We start from the raw sequence: 24,644 nt of genomic DNA, 5'->3' as shown, positions 1-24,644 counted from the left end.
GATAATAGATCAAACAATTTAGGTGGATATTTTGATATTTTGAAATTTTGTATAGAAGTTGAATAAGCTTTTATGCTATGCTCATAAGAATAAGAGTGTTAATATATGACCAAGTTTTTTTGACACTAATGTCAAAGGGGGAGATTGTTAATCTCAAATTGTTTTTGACTAGCGAGTATCTATACACTTAAGTCATTTACGTAGTTCATGCCAAACAAGTAACATATGTTGAGCACAAGATGTAAGTTAGAGCATGCTGAGTATTGAGTGCCAAGTCACTCAAGTGTTGAGCAAATAGTATTTGCCAAGGGATTGAGGAGCCAAGCAAGTAGTGCATGTTGATTCATTCAAATGTCGAGTGACGACATTAAAGTCACACCATGTGTCAAGCATCAAGGACTTAAGATGCCAAGTAATATAGTTTTTCATAGTTGTTTGTATTGACACAAAATACTATGTAAACCATTTTTGAGCTGACTTAAGGATTGAATTACGATATTTTGGTGATAAGGATGAATATCAATTGGGAATCCCTATGTGTTATATGCACCCAAACATTTAAAGGGAAGGATTTTGTAGCAATATGGATTAATCTATTCTATCGATTCATGCGTAACCCTAAATCACCTAGGTCTTCTTAAGGAGGACAAACCCTAAAATTTTATGTGTGAGTAAGGGAATGAATGAATGATCAAGGAGAGTTTTGCATGCACAAACTAGGACATTCATGGTGACCAAGGTATTATGATCTAAATTCTATTGTAGAATCAGTTTAAGGAGAATAGAGGAAGGAAATAGTGAACAATAAAGAGCCATTTGATCATGATATAGATTTTGCAATATAAGTCATATTGAAATTTTTTGATATTTTGAAATTTTGTATAGAAGCCAAATAAGATTTTATGCTATGATCATAAGAATAAGAGTGTTAATATATGACCAAGTTTTTTTGACACTAATGTCAAAGGGGGTGATTGTTAATCTCAAATTGGTTTTGACTAGTGAGTGTCTATACACTTAAGTCATTTACTTAGTTCATGTTGAACAAGTAACATATGTCAAGCACAAGATGTGAGTTAGAGCATGCTGAGTAAATAGTGAGTGCCGAGTGACTCAAGTGTTGAGAAAATAATATGTGCCAAGGGATTTAGGAGCTGAGAAAGTAGTGCATGCCAAGTCATTCAGATGTCAAGTGACAACATTAAAGTTATAACATGTGCCAAAAATCAGGGACTTTAGATGTTGAGTAATATAATTTTGTCATAGTTGTTAGTAGTGACACAAACTAATATGTAAGTCATTTTAAAGCTGACTTAAAGGATTGAATTACGATATTTTGGTGATAAAGATGAATCTCAATTGGGAATTCCTATGTGTTACATGCACTCAATCATTTAAAGGGAATGTTTAAGAAGCAACATCAATGAATCTCTTTGGTTGATTCATGCCTAACCCTAAATCATCTAGGTCTTCTTCAGGAGGATGGATCCTAAACTTTTATGTGCAAGTAAGGGAATGAATGAATGATCAAGGAGAGTTTTGCATGCACAAACTAGGACATTCATGGTGACGAATGTATTATGATTTGAATTCTATTGTAGAATAGGTTTAAGGAGAATAGAGGAAGGAAATAGTGAACAACAAAGAGCCATCTGATTAAGAAGGATCAACTACACAACAAGATAGAGGTGATCTTTCATCAAGCATCAGAGTGCTAACCACAAGATGAATGTTGAGACATTCTAATAGGTGAATTATTTAAATCTTTTAATAGAGTAGTCCTAATAGGCTATATTTAAATCCTCTAACAAGGTGCTTACTTAATTGTGAGTTGAAGTCCTTTAACTAGGAAAACTTCTAATAGTGTGTTGAAATCCTTTAGTCGGTTAAGACCTAACAATATTTGTAAGCCTTTAATAGGGAAAACCTTTCATAGGGTAGATCATGGTTCATGATCAAACCTTGTAACCTTCATTGGATACACTTTATTACTACAATAGTGAGGATTTGTAGGTGTCATCCCCACCCTAGTTTTACCTTCTCATTGGAGGGTTTCTAGATAATCATATCTTGTGTCATATATGTGTGACTAATTACTTGTTTGCATGCTTTAGATATATATGTTTTACATGTTATTTTAGTTTACTTATTGAATATTGGAGATGGATGTGTGGTGAAATATTTTAATATGTAAAAGTTTAAAGAACTTATTCACCCCCCTCTTAGAAGTTTACCTTTCCTATTTGTAATTCCAACAATACTATCTACATTGACCAAGAATTTTAATATGGACCAAAACTTTACAATGGATGAGCTAATGTGATGGTCAAACTCAATGGTTTTTACTAAGCTAACATCAGTTGAGTATTGAAATGAAAGAAGTGTGAATGGAACATGTAAAGACTGAGACAACTCTTATTCACCTACTTTAGTACACAATATTTATTGTAGACCTAAATTGATAGATTGAAGGTATATATGAAATTTTGATGTTCATTTTCATTTGCCAAGTGATTTCAGTGCACACAGGAGATTCAAAGGTAATCAAGTAAATTTGAGTGAAAGAACAAATGAATCAAAACATTTCATCAACAAGATTTGGAGAATTAAGTAAGGTTTATAGTGTCGAGTTAAGTTGATTTTGAAATTGTTGAAGTGAAGTTGTTTAAAACCTAGTTTCAAAATGGCATCCACTTCATTTGTATCTGGAAAGGAATTATTGAAGGAAAGCAATGCACAGATTGTGAGGAATGATTAATGTCCTCCACCCAAATTTGTGACATACCCTAACATTGTGATTAAAAGAGATGCATTTAGCACTCTTTGTCAATTCCACTTATAGTCTTGATGAATCACAAAGTTCAATCATGCTATATGTGCAAGATTGTAGAAATTGGAGATTACAAATTATGAGCATTTGATGACAAGTTATGTGACAATGGAGTTTTGAAAGATGAAAATATTATTATTTCCACGAAAGGACTTACTTATACGCTATTATTTCCAAAGGTATAAAAAGTTGAATGGATAAAGATTGTACTAATCCCATTACATGACATGAAATTATGGTTGGAAGGTGGACCAATAAAGATAAATAAAGCAATAATTTGTCAATTTACTAGATATCACACCATAGATAGAGTGAAGATGATGATATGTACAAAAAATAAAATTGTTTAAGAATAGATGAAGGCCAAATGGAATGACCAAAGAATGTCAATTGATAGGATTGAATATTCCATTATTTAGTTTGCACTATGTGTAATTGAGCACAAATTATATCAGTTAAGATGACTGAATAGTGTTCCTTGCATTGCAGTTTGACCTAGGTTATAAGATTGTAAAGAAAGATCACAATTATGAATGGGTTGAGCTACAACTACAAAAATTTTTAGAAAATCTTGGAGTGATTCAGAAGGCCAAAAATAATTTGTGTAAGTCTGGATCATTAGTAGTTTGCACATTTTCCTATGTACATAATTATTTTCCTATAGGTGGTACAACTCTATGGGATAGGAATAAACCAACTATTGGATAAATTAATGTTCTCATTGAAAAATGGGGAGAAAATTGTGAGGTTATTATGGAAAACTATTTTGATGAATTTAAGAACAAGATAAGTATTCCAAAATTAGTGGTAGATCACTATTTTGATGATATATGTTTCATTGTAGACACAAATTTCACCTATGCCAAGGTAGTGTTACCAAGGGTTGCATGGTTGAGGCTGATGCAATATGAACTCAATGTAGATGAAGTCACTATAGTATTTATTTCACTATTATGTGAAGAAATAGACATGAATACCAAGCCCTTCAATAATTATGAGTGAGCCAAGATTAAAATGATAATACAAACCAAATTGCCCAAGATGGATAAAAAATGAAAGAGGATCTTGAGGGAAAGCTTCACATAAGAGTACTCTAGATAAATGAGGGAAAAGGTAAGGATTAATAATTTGGTGAATAAGAAGAAGGAAAAGAAGATTAAAAAATGTTAAAGGTAAAGAGTTTGTTGTTACCAAGTCAAAGGTAACAAAACAAAAAAAAATAATCATTGTCAATCCTAAGATGAAGGAGGATCTAAAGATAAATGTGAAGACAGTAGTAAAACCTCCTAAACTTGAGCCAAATAAGAGGATAATAACTAGATCCAAGAAATCTTAGCATGTAGCTACAAAGATGCAAAGAAGGCCCAAAAAGTGGAAAAAAAGTAAAGGAACCAAGTAGAGCCTACTCAAGATGCCAAGAAGACAATTGGTTGTTACACCTGATGAGGAGGAGGAAGATGAAGAGAAAACCAAGTTTAATGAGCAAGCTTCAAATTGTACCCATAATACCTCCCATGAAAATTGATTAGGAATGAAAAAATGTTAGGAATTCAGCTAGCATATCAAGATTTAAGAAGATTAAGTACGATTCTTTAAAAAAAGATTATCACGAAAATATTGAAAAATTAATAATGGATATGATGACTAAATTTTGATATACACCTATAGAATTAGGTGAAGTTATTCTAGAGGATTTATATAAAAAATTAGATTCAAAATGGAAGTGTACATTATCTATTGAGAGACAAATAAGGGCGACAACATTAGCCCAAACAATGTTGGACTTAGGGAAGACACATATGTCTATTGTGCTAAAATATTTTGAAAATAAAATTGTGCCCAAAGAGATGGCATATGAGTTTCTTAAGAATAAAGTTGATGAAGTTGAGAAGGAGATAATTGCAATATGAAAGAAAGAATTTTGATTTCTAGTTCCATCAATTGAAGAAGGAGAAGAGGAAGAAGGAAAAGATCCCGTAGAATTGGAAAGTCAAGAAGATGATGAACTTGAGAGGATTGAAGAAGAAGAAAGGAAGTTAGAAGAGAGTGGACAATAGGATATTATCACTATAGAGGATATTCCCAATTTATCACCATAGAACCAAAATATATTAACTTCGCACGACTTGAAAAATCTCAAATCAAATAAATCAAACACTTCTCTTCTATGCACCAATCAATTTTTGTTATTGATACAAGACTATCCTTAGATTGATTGTGCACCACTCATAGGTTTTCGTGTTACATAAATTAAAACTATTCTTGATAAGAGTACCTAAAAATAGGGAAAGGAAATGATTGTGCTACCATAGTTTACTTATGTCATTGATGGACAAGAAAATGACAAAGGTGAAGCAGATCAATCTACTCAAGACACCATAGAGGGAGAAAAGAACATAGAATTGGTAGCAACTGATAATCCTAAGGAGAAAGAGACTATCCAAGATCTTATTTAGCTAGAAAGTTCTATTTCCACTAATGCATTAACTAATACCCCTATCCAATAGGTTATATCAACTCAATGGGAGCACACTGAGCTATATACACTTGGACCAAGGATAAAGGGGAAAAAATTATAGATATCACTACCTAGTAATGCTAGAAATATAAGTCAAGATAGATTAATGAGAAGGGAGGGGTGAATCAGGAATGAATAAAAATTCATCTTAGTTCAACAATTAATCCTTCATATAATATTTTGATCTAATTGCATACATGAAAGAATGAAAGCAATAAAAATATTATAAAACTTTGACACAAGATATGGTAACCTAGAAACCTTCCAATTAGAAAGTAAAACTTTGGTGGTGATGATATCCACAAGATTTAGTATTATAGTATAAAGTTAACCTATTAAAGCTTACAATTGACCACTTCCAGTGATTTGTCCTATTAGGAGAAATAAGGATTGTGAGGTCCACCTTGTTAAAGGATTTACAAACATACAATGAAGTATGCACTCTGTTAGGAGATATAGAAAAATACTATTAAGTCTACCCTATTAAAAGATTTGTTGATGCACTTGTTAAGATGAATTAGTGGTTGATCTTTGATCGACAACTTTGATTTGTTGATTGTGATTCGTTGTATTGCAATTATCACATGAGTGTGATAGATAAATATTTCTTGTAAGCTTCTTTAATTCACGCTTATCTACTTCTCATTGATACACTCATTTTTGGATATGATACAATGTATTACATATATACCAATCCAATTCATTACCTTTTGGAGTTGGCTACAATACCAAATTCATCATAATTTACAAAGTTGGCCCAACTGTTGTAACTTGGGTTCTGAAGACAAACTTGGTGATGTTCCAATACATAACAAACACTATCAATGCTTAGAAAACTCTAGAACTTAGTTGAGATTGAAGGATTGTCCATACTAATCACTCTTTAAGTAGCTCAAACTTAGTCAACATTGTGTAACTTGGTAAACATTGAGAAAGTCGGTAACAAGTGAATCACATGGTTGGCACTACATGAATCAGTCAAATCTAGATACACTTCATTAACCCTGCAAGCTTGGTAGACACTATAGAGCTTGGTTAACACTATAGAGTGTAGTTAACACTAGAGTGTCCATCACTTCTACTAGATAGTTTAGTAGAGACTTCTATGGTTAGGCTATACTAAAAACTATCTCTCATGCTTGACAGATAATATGTAGCTTAGCATGAACTGCAAACTATCTATTTATCTTGGTAACAAATAAGATACTTAGCTAACACTACTCAATAAATAATAATCTTGGTAGAAACTATAGAGCTTAGTAGCAATGTAACCATTTGACTAAGTGTTGAGTCATTGATAGACAAATTGACCTTAATGTCAACAATCTCCTCCTTTAGCATTAGTGACAAAACCACTTATCAAACCAAAAAGTTTGAATACTAAAAATTATAAGTCAAGAAATTTCTTTATCACCATATTGTGTGTTCAACTTAGTTTTGACTTCTAGATGTTGTAGCTCGATAACATACTTTTTTTTTTTCTTCTAATTTTTCACAATTTTCTATACATGTATTTGCATGATGTTTTGCTACTCCCCCATACATATATCTATAATATATGCAAGGCTATCTAAACTTCTGCTAATAATTCCATCATGTGGTCAGCTATGGAGAAGTTGTTGTCATGGATGAGAGTCTTTTCATGTGCAATGTATTTTTGAAGTGCACCCATGTTTGGAAAAATCATGACCTAAATTTCTACAAGTGTGGTCTTGATTTTAGCTTCTTCCCTAAATAATTCTACTTGTAGATTTGTCAGATATTTGATCCTTTTGTAATGTATATAACTATAACTCGAATCAAGTGAAAACTAGTGTGCACTTGCCTTCATATCCTCATCTACCTTGGATAATTTATCCTCGATCTCCTTTGTAAAGATAGATGTGTTACTCAGTTTGACAAACAATGAAACAATATTATTGGTAGAAGTTTCCAGTGTAGCAAGAATGTTAGATAGTTCTACTTGGTCTATTTCAATCTTCAATGCAACTTCCAACACTTTATTTTCAAACTTGCTTTTATCTCTTTGCAAAAGTTTATCTTGTCCATTCAAATCTTCATTATACTCGTGGACAATTTCAGCTAATTAGTCTAGAATAGGTTATTATCTATCAACCTCAATACTCAAAGCATTAACAAATATTCTCTTTTGGTCCTTAGGGACTTGATTTTTCTTCTTCTTCTTCTTCTTCTCTTCTCTAAGCTTCTATTTCTTAGCCCTTTTCTTCAATAGTTCACCTAGGGTATCCATTTGATTAGGAGTGAGGATTGAGATATTCCAATTTTGAATTATAATGTCCTCATCTAGATCCATTTCTTGCTATTCTTCTTTACCCTTAACCTTTAGAATTGTAGAAATAGTTTCTTTACCCTTATTAAGAACTTAAGTGCTTAATTGAGATTGATTCTCAACTGTCATTACAATATCTATTGATACACTCAAAACAGAAATAGAAACATATGGAATAACAATAAATGTAGAAATAACATTGAAAATAGGAATACCTTGCTGTTACTCAGTCAAGCCTGATGATGGAAGAACTTGCTGCTCAAAAAATGAGTTGTTGGCCATTTCAGTCAATGTAACATTTGATAGTAGGGATTCAGAGATTGGTTGGGTTGTTTGTGTAGTAATGGTAAATGCAACCAACTTAGTAGGAGCCTTCTCTGAGCCTAATTGCACTAAGGATTTTCTCATAGAGTGAGGAAATGAAGTCATAACCAATGCTACAATATTCTCTACATCAATTTCCTCAATGCTCTATATTTATGGAAGACTTTCTTCAATGGCTTCCTATCCTTCCTCCTCATCATCTTTTATTTCTTCTTCTTCTTTAGCATTCTCATATTCAACATCCTTATCATCAACATGCACTACAAAGTCACTAGGTTTATGTAACCTATAGATATTCTTCCATGTGGTAGAAGTTGACTGCACCAAATATTCAATATCCTTAAGCAATATCATACATGTATAGAATTTGAGAGTGATCTTCTTCTCATTCTTCTTCAAGGATTCCTTCACCTCTTTCTCACTAAGACTTGAAATAAGCTATCTGAAATTTGTTCACAAATGTCCTTTGCAGTCTTCATTGCATTTTTCCATCTAGGTTTAACTACATTCAAAAGTTCATTTGAAATTTACTGTGAAAGTTCATAAGGTGAGTATTTTCATTTGCCCAATTTTTTCAAAAGAGCATCTTCTATCTTCTTTTTCTCTTAATCATTTCTAGTCTCATATTTAGGAGACTTAAAACATGCCATGTCAGATCCTTCTTCCATCTTTTTCAATTTGTCTTGAAGTGTAGGTGCAGACCTTTCAAAGATGGTCTATTCGAATTCATCTTCACCTAACTTTAGCTTCTTCTTAGATTTGGTTGTTCTTCTTGTGAATACTATAGGGGAGGACTTAGTAGGTCTTGTTATAATTACCTTCCCCTCTTCTTGGGAGGCTCTTCTTTCTTAGATTATGTTTCCTTTCCTTCATACTCTTTATCTTCATCTTCCACATCATCACTTTTTCCATTGGTAAGAATTAGAGGATAACTTGATGATTTTGAATTCTCTATTATCTTTTCTATCCTCTTTCTTCATCTACTTACTAGTTGAATTAGCTTGATCTCAAGCTAAATACTTGCCTTGGCCTCATCATAGGTTCCAAAATAAGTGGATTTATAATCCAAAAGCTCATTGAATAGAGATTTAATGACAGCCTTAGTGTCATAAATGTTAGCCTCTTATTCTACAGGCTTAACCCATGTCACTCTGAGTCTAACTACTTAAATATATACTTTGTCATAGTCAACCATGAAACTTATATCTTTCTCGTGGTCTTCTACAAGCTACCTGGGTTTCCTAAATCTAATTTGCATCTTTTCCTTGAATGACTCAAAGTAATTATTTGATGTAGGAGCATCCTAGGAATTCTTTTGATCTTGCATGTTGGTGGTATTTGGCTTTGGAGTTGTGGACTCGATCATCAAAGGAGAGGTGCTTAATTATTGTTAAAAGTAGTGTTAGCCAAGGTACTTGTTCATTGAATGAGCTCAATAATTTAAGATCTTGAAAGATACTATTGCTTGGAACTCTCTATTATACTCTAAATTTTTTTGTTTATTGACATGTCTTGGTGTTGAATGGAGTTCTTGGTGCATTTAGCATGTGAACATGATGTAGATCAATCTGAGAGTTTTTTTGGACTTATGTATGGTCTAGGTCATCTCTTCTATGTGAATTTAATTTTGGTTGTAAAATTGGGGCTTTTCCTAAGTATTTTTGTGTGGTTATCACTTGTCAACTTGCCAACACACTCGATAGTGTGTTGGTGTTGAATGGAGTTCTTGGTGCATTTAGCATGTGAACATGATGTAGATCAATCTGAGAGTTTTTTTGGACTTATGTATGGTCTAGGTCATCTCGTCTGTGTGCATTTAATTTTGGTTGTAAAATTGGGGCTTTTCCTAAGTATTTTTGTGTGGTTATCACTTGTCAACTTTGAGTTAACGTGATGGTTAACATTTTTAATTTAATTCTTTTTGTGAGCTGACTTGTAGTTTAATTGGGTATAATTAAGGGGTCTTGTAGAGTCTTTAGTCATGATTGTCAAACTTGGATAAGGAGATGAAGTGGAGGAGTGAACTTTGAAGAGCTAGTAGATGTGGCTTGGAAAACAAGGAGATTGTCTAGTGGGCTTGTAAGCACAAGTTGAGACCTTCATTGGAGCTTTCTACCAGAGTGTAGATCTGGACTAGCTGGGATTAGTGGTGTGAGTTGGATCTTGTGGGACCTTGTAGAATTGTTATTTTATTTACTATTTTATTTGGCCCTAACATGGAAGGGCTTATAGCTGGGCATATTTCATGTAAACAATTATTTTATAAATAAAGAGTTGTGATTTGGTACCAGATCTTATATTGTTGTTATCTTGTGTTGTGTTTCCAATATGTGGTTTTTGCTAGGGGCTAGGACACATCCTTTAGGGATTCTCATACCTTGTACTACATCATTATCCATGATGCTACTAAAATTCTCACCCATTTCAGCTATGTACTCATTGATTTGGTATAAAACTAGAACATCTTTTCTCCATACAAAAGTTCCTTTGCAAGGGAAAAGATTTTGAAGAAATAAAAATAGACATGTAAAAAGAGAACCAAATTTACATGGGTGGTTCTTTGACATTCTTATTCTCTCCATATTCTTATTGAATTATATTAGCATCAGCTCGACAAGGTTGAAAGATAAGTTTTTCTTCACCACCTTGTATGCCAGATCATCATCCTCACATGACACACTGCTCAACCAGCTAGAGTTGTATATCTTGTGAGAAGTTACATGGAGTCCAACCTTACTCCATGTCTATCATGCCAATAAGATTCATGCCTCTTTCATCTCACTCGACAAGAGTCTGATTTATCAGTTTTGGTTGACCTAGGGATTTAGTGGTCTTAGTCTTGTTCAAAATTGGAAATCTAGTGATTCTATGTATCATCTTCTTTGTTATTAGGATAGGGTGATCTAGCCACAACTTTCCATTATGAATTTGGCTTAGAATAAATCTAATCCACTTGACTTGAAAGTCCTTCATCATATGAAGAATATGAGTTAAGCCCTTTGTTTCCAAACAATTGTGCTTGGGTTTTATAATTCCATCCACACATAACTCATTAAATGCTTTTTTCATTTCTAGGTTTCCAAGTTTTTGAATAAAATAGTGATAGAATAAATTGATATCACAAACAAGAATTACCTTGGGTGGAATTTGTGATTGCGCACTAGCTGGGTATAATATCTCTACAGTTACCGGACTAAGCTTGAATGTAAGAGCCTTGCAATCCATTCCATGAACCAATATTTTTTATCCTTTCTTTACTTTATTGCTCAAAGATTCCATCACTTAGTAGGGTTTTGCAAATGGGAGAATCTTTAACAAAAATTGCTCAAATTTCTCATATAATCTGAATTTTCTCTTCACTTTGTGCTTTGAAAATTTATGGTGAAATAATGCATTTGATTTCTTCCTTTTATAAAAAATTTCCTCCTTTGAATTGCTATTAATTCTTCATATATATACTCATTTGGTGACAAGCTGTCCTCCACTCAAATTTGTTTTTAATTCTTGAAAGATAACTTTAACTCGATAAGGTCTCCTAACTCAATAGGAATTACAAACTTAGAGAACTTCAAAACTCAATAATATTACCACCATTTAGTTTGAGCTTGGTACTCAATAAAATCACCAGCTTGGTATCTACATTCTTGTGATCTAACCTTGTTCAATAATCCTTATACATCTTGAATGTTGATATGGATCTTTTTGCTTGCTAGCCGGAATTGATGTTAGATGACTTCTTCTGAATCAAAATTCCAGTGATCTCCATAGAGAACTAAGTTGAAATCATTGTGCCACCCAAATAATTGAATTGGGTGTTTTCCACTTGATGGTTTTGTCTTGTATTCTCAAGAGATTTGGGTACCCATTACTACCACATTTGTTTTCTGACATTGTCAGCTTTTCTTTTCTTTTCATCTTCTATTATTCTTTTGTTGATACAATTATTAGGAAGATGTCCATGTTATGTACAAATAAAACATATTTTGGTAGTATCTCTTTTCCTCATGTGTTGTTTCACATAGTTTCCTCCATGTGTCCAAATTCACCACTATAGTGATATCTACACCATTTGTTGTAATCCCATCCAAATATTGCTTTCACAATTTTTTCTATTGGGTTCCACTTCTTGGTTTTGTACTCTAAAGATTTTTGTACTTGCTTCTTACAATTGTACCACTTTCCTTCAAACTTAGGTTTCTCTATTTATTCACTTTCTCTACCACCATGGTTGTTGCAACTATAACACTTTCTATTGAGTATTTCTTTACCATTTCACCAACATTATTTTGATGTATGACTTAACATACCACAATCATTGCAAGTAGGTCTTTTGTTCTTTTGGGCTCTTTGTTGAGATGATTCACCTTCTTTTGTATATCCTAATCTAGCTTTGCCTTTGTATATATACTAACTTCACTTATTCATTTGATTCATGATTTCATGAGATTTCATCATTCTCTCATTGGTTTTCTTTTCAATGTTGAGATCATTCTATAGTCTTTCATTCTTTGTCCTTAGATTGATAAGATCCTAATTTTTATCATTAATTTGATCAATAAAGTCTACTTGCTAAAGGGCTAGTTGATAAGGTAATTTCCACATCAAATGGGGTTGCAAGCTTTTGATTTAACCATGGAGGAAATTTTGTAGTTAAGCGCACTTAGGCTAGAGTATTACTAGGATGGGTGACCTCCTAGAAAGTTCTAGTGCTTCACCCCTATGAGCATCACCTAGATCCAATGAGTGCTAAGTGTTCCATTTATTCTCATGAGAGATGGATTCATGTTGAATCATTACTCGTGAAACATGGGTCAATGAGTTTGACTCAAAATCACTTAGTTAAATCTTGATAGATATATTGCAAATGGATAGTTTTTGAATTTTATTTCCCTTTTCTTTTATCACTTCTTTGGCTTTATCTTTTCTTGCATGACTTCACATAATCTGATTCATTGATTTTCTTGCTCTCTTTTCAACTTTTTGACTTCTTCTTGAAGATTGGAATTTTTCTCCAATAGGCCTTTTATTGTGGCATCAACTTTAGCTAAATTTCTTAATGGATATAAGTCTTTGATTGTATTTTCAATGTAGAGATTATCATCCATTTGTACTAGAAGTTCTTTTCTTCTTGTCAATTATTGAGAGAGTTTCTCCTTTTCTTTCTTTAGTTGTCCAATTTCAAATTCTAGGGCCAACTTTTCATTCTCAATAGCCTTATCTATCCTATATACCTCCATTTCCTTTGATCTTATCTCGAGATGTTAGACTTCTTTTGTGAGAACCAATAGCTATAATACCAATTTTTGGAAATATAATGTAGGCTAGGTTATTGTGAGGGGAGAGGTGAATCAAAAACCAATAAAACTTTATCTTACTTCACTAATTTATCCTTCATATAATATTTTGATCTAACATGCATTAACTTATGAAAGAAATAAAACATTCATAACACTTTGACTAAAGATATGGTAACCCAAAACCCTTCCAATTAGAAAGTAAATATAGGGTGGACATGATGCCCACAAGATTTGCTACTATAGTACATAAAGTTAACATGTTAAGGCTTACAATTGACTGCTTCTAGTGATCTTCCCTATTAGGAGCAATAAGGATTGTGAGGTCCACCTTGTTAAAGGATTTACAAACATATAATGAAGTATGCACTCTATTAGGAGATTTAGCCAAAGACTGTGAAGTCTACCCTATTAAAGGATTTGAATGATGCACCTATTAGGATAATTAGTGGGTGATCTCTAATCTACAACTCTTATTTTTTGAATGAGATTCCTTGCATTGCAATGATCAATTGATTATTATAGATAAATATCTATTGTCCCTTATACTACTTTTAGCCTTATTTAGTTCACACTTATCCACTTCTCATCTATACACACTCATTTTTGGATATGATACAATGTATTACATATATACCAGTCCAATTCATTACCTTTTGGAGTTGGCTACAATACCAAATTCATCATAATTTACAAAGTTGGACCAACTACTATAACTTAGGTTTTGAAGGCAAGCTTGGTGACTTTCTAATATATAAAAAAAAAACTATCAACACTTGAAAAACTCTAGCACTTAGTTAGAGTTTAAGCTCAGTCCATACTAATCACTCTTCAAGTAGATTGAATTCAGTTAACACTATGTGACTCAATGAACACTAAGAAATTCAGTAACAACTAAATTACTTGGTTGACACTACATGACTTAGTGAATTCTCTATTCACTTTGTTAACCCTGTGAGCTTAGTAGACACTATAGAGCTTGGTTAATACTATAGAGCTTGGTTAACATTAGAGTCTCCATCACTTCCACTAGATAGCTTGGTAGACACTGCTATACTTAGGCTATACTACAAACTATCTTTGATGCACGATAGATACTATGTATCTCGACATGAACTGCAAACTAACTATTTAGCTTGGTAGCAACTAAGACACTTGGTTAACATTGTTAGATGAATGATAAGCTCAATATAAAATATAGAGCTTGGTAGGAATGTAACCATTTAACTAAGTGTTGAGTCATTGATAGCTAAATTGACCTTTGTCAACAAGTGAAAGCACCCCTTAGACATAGTTATTGGCATAAAAGATTGATACATCAGAGATAATAGTTATTTTAGAAGAGGTCATCACATTTCCAAAATATGACATTGACAACATGACCCTCGAGAAAATGCAATATTTATAAGTTTTGCTGAGTTAGAAGGAAAAGTGAGAGAATCTAAGGTAGGAGTTCAAGGAATAGAAAGTACTCCATGACATTGTGTAGAATTTGGTTAATGCTTCTAATATTCATGATGCAAATGAGAAGAATCCAAGTTTGGATCAATTACTATATATAGTTGACAAAATACATAATGAAGATATAGAGACCAATGATAAGATGATGAGATGGTTTGAGAAATGGTTTGAGCTCAAAGTTTAGGAGAAAGTCTTAACAAAACTTGTAATAAGGCAAGTTGAGCTTTCTAATATAGTAACTAGTTTAGAAGAAATTTTGAAAATTATTTATTCTTCACAGATGGAATTTTGGGATGTTGATTTTTTCACTATGGAGAATCAACACTCCATTGATCATATACAAGCAGATTTGAAGGTGTGTACTATTTTATTGAGAAGGAATGCAAGTTCAAGCTCACATTCATATAATATCTTGACATTTGATTAAGGAAGATTAGCTGAGTTGATGGCTAAAAAGAAAAAGATTATAAATAAATTGATTTCAATCCAATTCATGTTGCTAACCCATTTGCAAATATTTCAAAAAGAGATATCAATTGCACAAAATTAAGTCAAAAGAGATATGCATCTCTCAACTATAGATACCTTAATTGATCTTTCTACCTAGCTATAAATATAAACTCAAGTCCTAGAATCGGTAAGATCTAGATGGGATCAAGGATTAGAGGTGATTTTAGTAGATTAGAAAACATTTTTGGGCAAGTATAAGTTGACCCCTATGAACCCCAAGCCATAAAATGATGAAAATAAGGGGGATATCATTCATGAAATTAATCATTCATTGGGGAAATTAGATAAGAATGGTCAGAATGAGATGAGTCAGCATTAGAGATCATAGGTATGCACATACATGTATATATATTGTATAGTAGAGTCAAGTTTTTGAAGACTGAATCATAATCTCAGGGGGAATGCTTTAAAAAAAATAAAAAATCTTGGAATTGATAGTTCATGACAAATAATTTTTGCCACTAATGTAAAAGGGGTATATTGTTGATCTTTAAGTCTTGTTTCCTATCAATGTCTAACACTTTGTGATTTTCTAGGTAGTTTTGTTCAATCATTATAGTGATTGAGCCATCTTAAGAAGGGTGAACTACATGGAGTTGTTTAAAGTTTGCTACATGCCAAACAAGTCAAAGGTTTTTGAGCACCCAGTAGAGATAGAGATACTATACATGCCAAGTGAAACATATGGAAACTGAGTGATGTGAAGTTTACTTTTTCCAAGTGAATTAGTATATGATAAACTTATAGAAGTCGAGAGACAACATGAATGTTGGTTATGACTGAGCATCAAAACATTTAATTGCTAAGTAAAATAGTTTTTGGAAGTGTTGGTAAGCATATTGTTCTTTTCTTTTACTCTTTCAATTTCCAATATTTGTGAACAAGAACTGATTACAATAGTTGGGAAGTTGTTACCAAGTGACTAACTTCCCTTTTAATTCTTTGGTATTCCTCCCTTTTGTATTCGTAATTTACAGTGAATTATGTTTTTTCCTAGCTCTAAATGGGGTATGTTCTTAACCTTAGAATAGGAAAGGTGGACTAAGTTAGGCCTAAATTGGGACTAACTTAGGTGAGGATTTCAGTCTTAGGACTAGTGAAATTTGTGGATTCACACATCTTCTAAACCTACAAATTTTAACAATTCAGCAATGAATGCTATCTACAACTAAATTGATATCAATAAGCTTATAATTCTAGGAATAGAAAATACTAATTTGAGAGAAAAGTGTAGAAAATAATCTCTCTTGAGCTTCCAATAAAAGTACTATTATATTTGGCTCATTGTTTCAAAACAAGGGAATAAAAATTTGTTCATTCCTTGAATCAATTTAGAACAAAAGAGAAACAAAAAAATAATATGGAAATGAATGGAATAGAAAATGATTGATACAAAATACCCTCAATTTGTCTCTACAACATAGTGTATTTCACATGAAAATTTAGCTGACATTTTATTAATATTGTATTTCAATACATGTAGGATTTTGTGATGACCATTACAAAAATGGGATAAATTAGTTTATCTCCTTAGAATTGACAAATGGAAAAAAGCCAATTGTCACTTACAATTCTTACATGAAAAATGTGAAAGAGCAGGATAAGTCACTTCACCTTCTTTCCTTTTTCTAACTTTTCTTTGTAGGCTTTAGTAGCAACAATGATTGGGATCAATTCCTCATGTCTGTGAACATGGAATGCTCCCTTGCTAGATATTTAGTGACACCTGACCACTACTACATCTCTTACATATCCATGCATATACACCCACTAATATTTTGGAGATCCAACACTTTGTTTTGAGGAGTGATAGACTCATCCATCATAGTGTCTAGATAACCAAAGAATTTCTTCTTCATTAAAGAAACTCTCACTGACCCTTTTCCTTGTGCACTATTCTAAGAATTGGTATGTAGGCCTTTCAGCAACACATAATCCTTCTTTTGCTCCTATGTTATTTTGATGTCTATTTCATTTAGCCCATCCTATGATACCATGATCATCTTAACCTTAAATTGTAGACTCTGCAACCATTCAAATTGAGGCTCATCTCCCTTTGGTAGGATTTTAGCTTCTACCACTTCCTTGATCTTATTTTGAATGATCATATTTAGGAGAGAGATATGATCTTCACCTTTTACTCTCTTAGCTGATTAAATGGACCTATTGGTAGATATATTATCTTGCTTTGTCTCTAGCCTTAATATTGCATTTCTATGTTTCTCAATAACTTCAAGTCCTTTAGACTTAATTTTGTCACTCCATTCTCTACCAATTTTTGAAAAATGTTTGTCTTCCTATAATTGAGAAATGATGGCTTATATGTTTGTGGCTGTAAGATCACTAGTGGGAGCAACTCCAGATATGCTTACTAGTGGGGCAATTAGTTTCCTGATGAAATGATTAAGTTCATGGATTTTAGCTTTCACTAAAACTTTAGTAAGCTTGAGGCATTCTAACTCTTCCTCAGTCACCTCATTTTTTGACTTCCATAAGCCCACCTTAGTGTCATGCATAATTTCTCCAGGGTCTAGAGATTGTGAGGTGAAATCATTGGTTGTCAAATCTTCAATCCTTCCCTCCTTGGCGGGTTTGATAATCTCCATAGTTAGGTGCCATATATGAGGATCCCATCTGAGAATTGATAGTCTTCTATTTATTGACCTTGCTTAAAGCTGATCCAAAGTGAATAGCTAGAGACAAGGTTTCTTTGTTTGGGACTCCTTCCTTTGTCTATTTCCTCTTTATATCTAGGGTGATTTCAAGCCATGACTTAGTACTAATTACCTTAGATGTTGTACCAAGCACATCTACACTAAGAATTTTCCTCTTTACCAGATTCAATGACTTGGCAATTGAGGAGAAAGGATTCTTAGGAGCCTAAGAAATAAGGTTCAAATTTTTAGGGCCCTTCTCTTTCTCTATTGGCTGCTTTGCAACTTCATCAAATTTTGTGGACACACTCTTGCTACTCACACCAAGTCCAAAATAAACCACTTATACTTGAGGGATACTTGGTGGGAGTAATGGAGCATTTATGAATGGTATACGACTACTACCAAGGAGGAGAGCTACTATGACTACACTATCCCTCATCTCCTCAGCTTTTTTCCTCTTCACTTTCGTATTTGTTCAAATTACTAGTAGAGAACCATCTTGGAAAGTATTAGCAAGAGGAATGCTCTTGTTGGGAGTTTGGTCATCTGAACCTGATGATTATGTGGGCCCTTTAGTAATAGAGAAGGTTGCACCTAATGCACCACTCAGAGTAGAGGAAGCCACTACTCCTTTTGGGGAAGCCTAAGCATATGTGTTTTTTCTTTAATTTCTCTGAGCTATGGTTTATTCAACCCATTTTCTATTCCTCTTGTAGATTCAAGCCATCATTACATCCAACTCCTCTCTAGTGTCTTTGTAAGGGTTTGAGCTGATGGGAGTGCTTCTAAGATTAGTTAGGTAAATGTGGCTATACATATTTTTTCCATTGTCTTCCACCCCTTTTACATCAATTTTAACTTGGTATATCTTCACCTAATCAACTATTAATCTAGTGAAGGCTCATTCATGACTCTCAAACTCATCCTTTTAGTCAGCCCAATAATCTTCAATGGTGGTGGTATCTTTTATCACATTTGGGTCAAACATGGGCCTCAGGACTTTGTACATGTTTAACTTATAATTCTTCTCAAATACATTCAACAATATATTGGCATTAGAGTGGGTGTCTGATGCAAGAGCATCCTAGGTTTTTCTACTATCCTACATATTTTTAGTTTAACCAAGTTGCAATGTCTTGCATTGTTGAGCATTTTGTTTGATGCCAAGTTCTTAGTTATTGCCGAGTGATCCTTTCATTGCCGAGTTCATGTTCTTTTTGAGTGATCCTTTGGTTGCCAAGTTTGTCTGGATGCTAAGTTTGTGTGGTTGCTGAGTGATCCTTTGGTTGTTAAGTTCATGAAGTTGCCTAGTGATCCTTTCCTTGCTAAGTTTGTGTGGTTACCAAGTGATCCTTTGATTTCTCAATTCATGTAGTTGCCAAACATTCATTTGGATGTCGAGTGCCAGTATATCATGGAGCCTTTGTTTTCCTGTGTCTAGTTCTAGTTTAGGTTGACATTGCTCACATTTAATTTTGATAGAGGTAGTTTTTATTTTATGTGAGCCAACTTGTGGTTGTGCATGAATTTAATGTAAGGTTTAGTTTTGTGATAGGCCAACCTATGGCTGCAAAAGTATTTAAGGAGGTCCAGGATTAAGTTTTAGGAGGGGGAACTTAGAAGAGAAAGGAGAAAAATGCAAAGTAGGATAGTCAAGGATTATAATTCAATTGTTATATGGTTGTAACCTAGAAGGCCTTACAACTGGGCATGTATACTGAATATTGGATGAATCAATAAAAGTGTTTTTTGCTTCCACCTCCTTTGTGCTGTGTTTCCATTATGTTAACTCTTGTAGGGTGGTTTGGATAGCTGTGTGTGCCTTTGGACCTAGTTATCTTCCCTCTTTGTGTTAGGTGGTATTAGAGCTTGAGGTTCATCCTTATGGTAATTGGATCATGTAGAACCTTAAGTAAATTTGATTGTATGGTTGTAGATTTGTGGATTTGACCTATAACTTGTAGAGGGTTATGACCTTGTAGGAACCTAATTTGTAAAGATGGTTCATGGTCAAGGAATTATAGATAATGCAATATTGGATACATTAAGATAGATTGCAGCCAGATTAGATGCTGTGAAGACAGCACAAAGGAGAGGAGCCCATCATGATAATGTAGGTGATGATGAAGTAGTAGCACCAAACCCTAATCCGGACCCTAGAGAAGACCAAGATGAAGCAAGATTGTTGAGAGTGTTTTCTAGGGAAAATTCAAAGCATGTTTTTGAAGTTGTACCTTATGATGGAAAATTAGACACCAATGTTGTGTTGGATTGATTCTCTAAAATGGAGAAGTTCTTTGAGTATGAAAACACTCCTAGTAAGAGGAAGGTGAAGATTGAAATTACTTGGTTAGAAGGACATTCCTCATTATGGTGGGAGCATTTGCAAACTAATAGAAAAATGATATGAAAGGAGAAGATTAGAACTTGGGTGAAGATGATGAACAATGTGAAGAAAAAAATTCCTTCCTACTAATTACCAAATTAGCTTGTTGAGAAAGATGAAAAATTTGAGACAAAGAGACATGAGTGTAAAAAAGTATACTAAATAATTCTATAGGTTGGACATCAGATCTGGACATGTGGATAATGATATTGAGAAAATTGTAAGGTACATAAATGGATTGAGATCTAGAGTTCAAGATGAAATAAGTTTTATGAAATTGGAAAGTGTTGAAGAAGCATACCAATATGTTTTGATAGCTGAGGAGATCTTGACAAAGAGGTAGAGGTGGTAGATTCTAGAGAGGTAGAGGTAGATCTTATGGTGAAGGTGGAAGATTTGATAATTATGTACAAGATAAAGACAAATCTAAATGGAAGAATGATGAAAAAGGAAATACTAAGTGGAAAGGTGGTTATTTTTACAGAGGTGGTACTGGTTCTTATCGAGGAAGAGGTAATTCTTACTCTAGAGGTGGTTTTCATGGTAATTATTTTAGACGAGGTAAAGAGGGACATAGATCTTTTGAATGTAGATCCTCTAAAAGTAGGCAAGGTAGCATAAATGTTGTGATTCAAGGAGATGATGAAGGTTCACCAAGTGGGCTTGAGGCTGGAGAAAATTTGATGGTGAGAAGAACCTTATGCAATAAGGGAAGTGATGAGGAACCTATTTTAAGGAGAAGTCTTTTCAAAACGAGATGTAAGATGGCTGGAAAATGTGCAAGGCAATCATTGATAGTGGAAGTTCTACAAACTTGGTATCAAAAGAGCTGGTTACAAAGTTGAAATTATAGAGGCTGAAGCATCTTAAACACTATCATGTTTCATGGATCAAAGATGAGCATAATATATTGGTGAGTGAACAAGGTATTGTGAAGTTCAAGATTGGACATAAATTTAATGAAGTTTTGTGTGAAATTATGCCCATGGATTGTTGTCATATTTTGTTGGTTAGAACTACAAAATATGATACATTTTATATACATGATGGAAGATTGAATCAATATACTCTTTGGGTGAATGGGAAGAAGCAAATATTGCTAGCTTTGATTGAATGTTTAGATGAGGTTAATTATACTAGTGTAAAGATTTGTATGGTTAAAGGGAAACAAATTGAAAAGGAAATGAAAAAGAATCAATTTTTTTTTTCTATAATTTCAAGGAAATTAAGTTGTGTCAATAGTAATCAAGTGGTAGGAAGCAATGTTAACTAAGTGCCAGTTAGTGGTGACCAAGTGACAGTTGGTAGTATTGACTATGTACGAGATGAAATTGCAAAATTGTTGAATAAGTATAAGGATATTGTTGTAGAGGATATTCCCAATGGTTTACCTACAATAAGAAGTATAAGTCATTATATGGATATGATTCCTAGAGCTAGTTTGCTAAATAAAACACCATATAGATTAACACCTATAGAGAATTAAGAACTCAATATATAAGATATGAGTTGTTGGAGAAAGGTTTGATTAGAGAAACCTTGAGTCCATGTGTTGTATCTATTGTTTTAGCACCTAAGAAGAATGGAGAATGGAGAATGTGTATTGATTCTAGAGCTATTAACAAGATCATAGTGAAATATAGATTTCTTATGCCAAGGATGGACGCTATAATGGATTGTTTGAGTGGAAAAAAGTAGTTTAAATAGATTGATTTAAATAGTAGCTATCATTAGATTAGAATCATAGAAGGTTATGAATGGAAGACTGCTTTCAAGAAAATATATGGTTGGTATGAATGGTTGGTTATGCCTTTAGTTTGACCAATGCACCTAGTACTTTCATGAGGTTGATGAATAAGGTTTTGAAAAGATTCTTGGGTAAGTTTGTGATTGTTTATTTGGATGAAATTTTGATATCTAGTAAGACTAAGGAAGAACATCTTGAGAATATTAGACAAGTATTATAGATATTGAAAGATAAGAAGTTGATGATTAATTTGAAGAAGTGTTCTTTTATACAAGAGGAGATTGTATATTTGGGATTTTTGATTTCAGCTAATGATTTGAAGATGGATCCTAAGAAGGTAAAAGAAATTTTGGAATGGCCTACACCTGAGAATGTGGGTGAGGTATGATCATTTCATGGTTTGGCTAGTTTTTATAGGAAGTTCATAAGAAATTTCAGTTTTATTTATAATGCTATGATTGAGACAATAAGAGGAGATAAAAAGGAATTGAAGTGGACACATGGATTTGATAAGGGTTTTGAAACTTTGAAACAAAAGGTTGCTGAGTTACCTATATTGGAGTCAAGAAGGTAAACCTATTGCTTTATTTAGTGAAAAATTGAATGATGCTAAAAGTAAGTATTCTATGTATGATGAATAGTTTTATGCTATTGTTCAAGCCTTGAAGGAGTGGAGACATTATTTGATTCCTAAGGAGGTTGTGTTGTATACTAATCATAAAGCTTTACAATACTTTGGAAGTCAAAATACATTGAATCAAAGGCATATGAAGTGGGTTGAGTACATGCAAAATTTTACATTTGTGATCAAGTAGAAAAGTGGAGTTACTAACAGAGTTGTTGATGCATTGAGCAAAAGATGTTCTTTATTAATTGAGATGAAGGTTGAAGTTCTTAGTTTTGATGAAATGGAGGAATTGTATGATATTGACCCTAATTTTTTTGAGGCATAGAAAGAGTGTGGAGTGCCAAATTTGATAGATCACATAAGTAAGTATGATGAATATTTCATTCAAGAAGGTATGTTGTTCAAAGGAGTTCAATTGTGTATCCCTAGAAGTTCTATGTGAGTCAACTTGATCAAGGAAAATCATAGTGGTGGACTGGCTAGACAATTTGGAATTGATAAGACATTGAGTTTACTGAAGGATAAGCATTATTGGCCACAAATGTATAAGGATGTTCAAAAATTTGTGAAGAGTTGTGGAGTTTGTTAAGTTACAAAAGGAGTAAGTCAAAATATTGGTTTGTATGCACCTATTGTTGTTCCTTAGAAACCTTGGACTGACATCAATATGGATTTTTTTCTCGGATTGCCTAAAATAGTGAAGGGTTATGATTCTATATTTGTTGTTGTGGATAGATTTTCTAAAATGGCTCATTTCATACCATGTAAGAAGACATTATATGCTGATCATGTTGCTAAACTTTTCTATAAAGAGATTGTGAGACTACATGGATTACCAAGAAGTATTATTTCTGACAGAGATAGAAAGTTTGTTGGTTATTTTTGAATGAATTTTTGGAAGAAGATGGGTATTGAGTTTAAGTTTAGTTATACATCCCATCCATAGATAGATGGATAGACATATGTTATTAATAGAAGCTTGGGTAATTTGCTGAGATGTTTAGTGGGAGATAAGCCAAGTAATTGAGAAATAGTGTTAGCACAAGCTGAGTTTGGATATAATAATTTTGTGAATAAGAGTATAGGGAAAACACCTTTTGAGATTCTTACAATAATGTAGCCTAGATGAGTATCATATTTGAGGGATTTTTCTGGTGAAGAGAATAGAAATGCTACAGGGGAAGAATTTGTTGATTTTATGGGGTCTTTGCATAAGGAAGTGAAGTTGAGGTTGGAACAAAGTAATCATAAGTATAAGGAGAATGCTAATAAGTCTAAAAGACATCATGATTTTGAAGTTGATCATGAGGTGATGGTTCATTTGAAGAAAGGAAGATTTCTTATTGGAACATATAGTAAACTAAAAATGAAGAAGTTTGGACCTTGTAAGATTTTAAGAAAATTTGATAGTGGAAATGCATATGAAGTTGAGTTGGATGATGACATGTATATATCTTCTATATTCAATATTGCTAATTTATATAAGTATCATGAGTGAGATGAAGAAGTAGATGTGTCAGGTGATTATCCTAAGAAGAAGGTTGATGAAGTTGAACATAATTGGATTAGAGAGTTGGCAAGAGTACAAGAGAAAAATATTACTATAAATATTTGGTGAAGTGGAAGAACAAACCTATTGAAGACGTCTCATGGATTTCTCAATATAAGTTGGATTCATCTTAGGTTGCAACATCTCAATGATTCAGGAGAATCATTTCTTTCTACCTTGGTTATCTAATGCAGGAGCATCCTAGGTTTCCCTATTATCTTGCATATTTTTAGTTCTACTAAGTGGCAATGTCATGCATTTCTGAGCATTTTGTTTGATGTTGAGTTCTTAGTTTTTGTTGAGTCATCCTTTGGTTATTGAGTTCATGTGGTTGTTGAGTGATCCTTTGGTTTCCTAGTTTGTGTGGTTTCCAAGTGATCCTTTGGTTGTCAATTTCATGTGGTTCCTTAATGATCCTTTGGTTGCTGAGTTTTTATGGTTGCCAAGTGA

Source organism: Cupressus sempervirens, chromosome 5 (assembly GCF_028749045.1).
Source record: "Cupressus sempervirens isolate cs-2001-9-10 chromosome 5, ASM2874904v1, whole genome shotgun sequence".
NCBI classification, from domain to species: domain Eukaryota; kingdom Viridiplantae; phylum Streptophyta; class Pinopsida; order Cupressales; family Cupressaceae; genus Cupressus; species Cupressus sempervirens.
The sequence above is the reverse complement of the archived record's forward strand: the minus strand, read 5'-3'. Positions refer to the sequence as shown.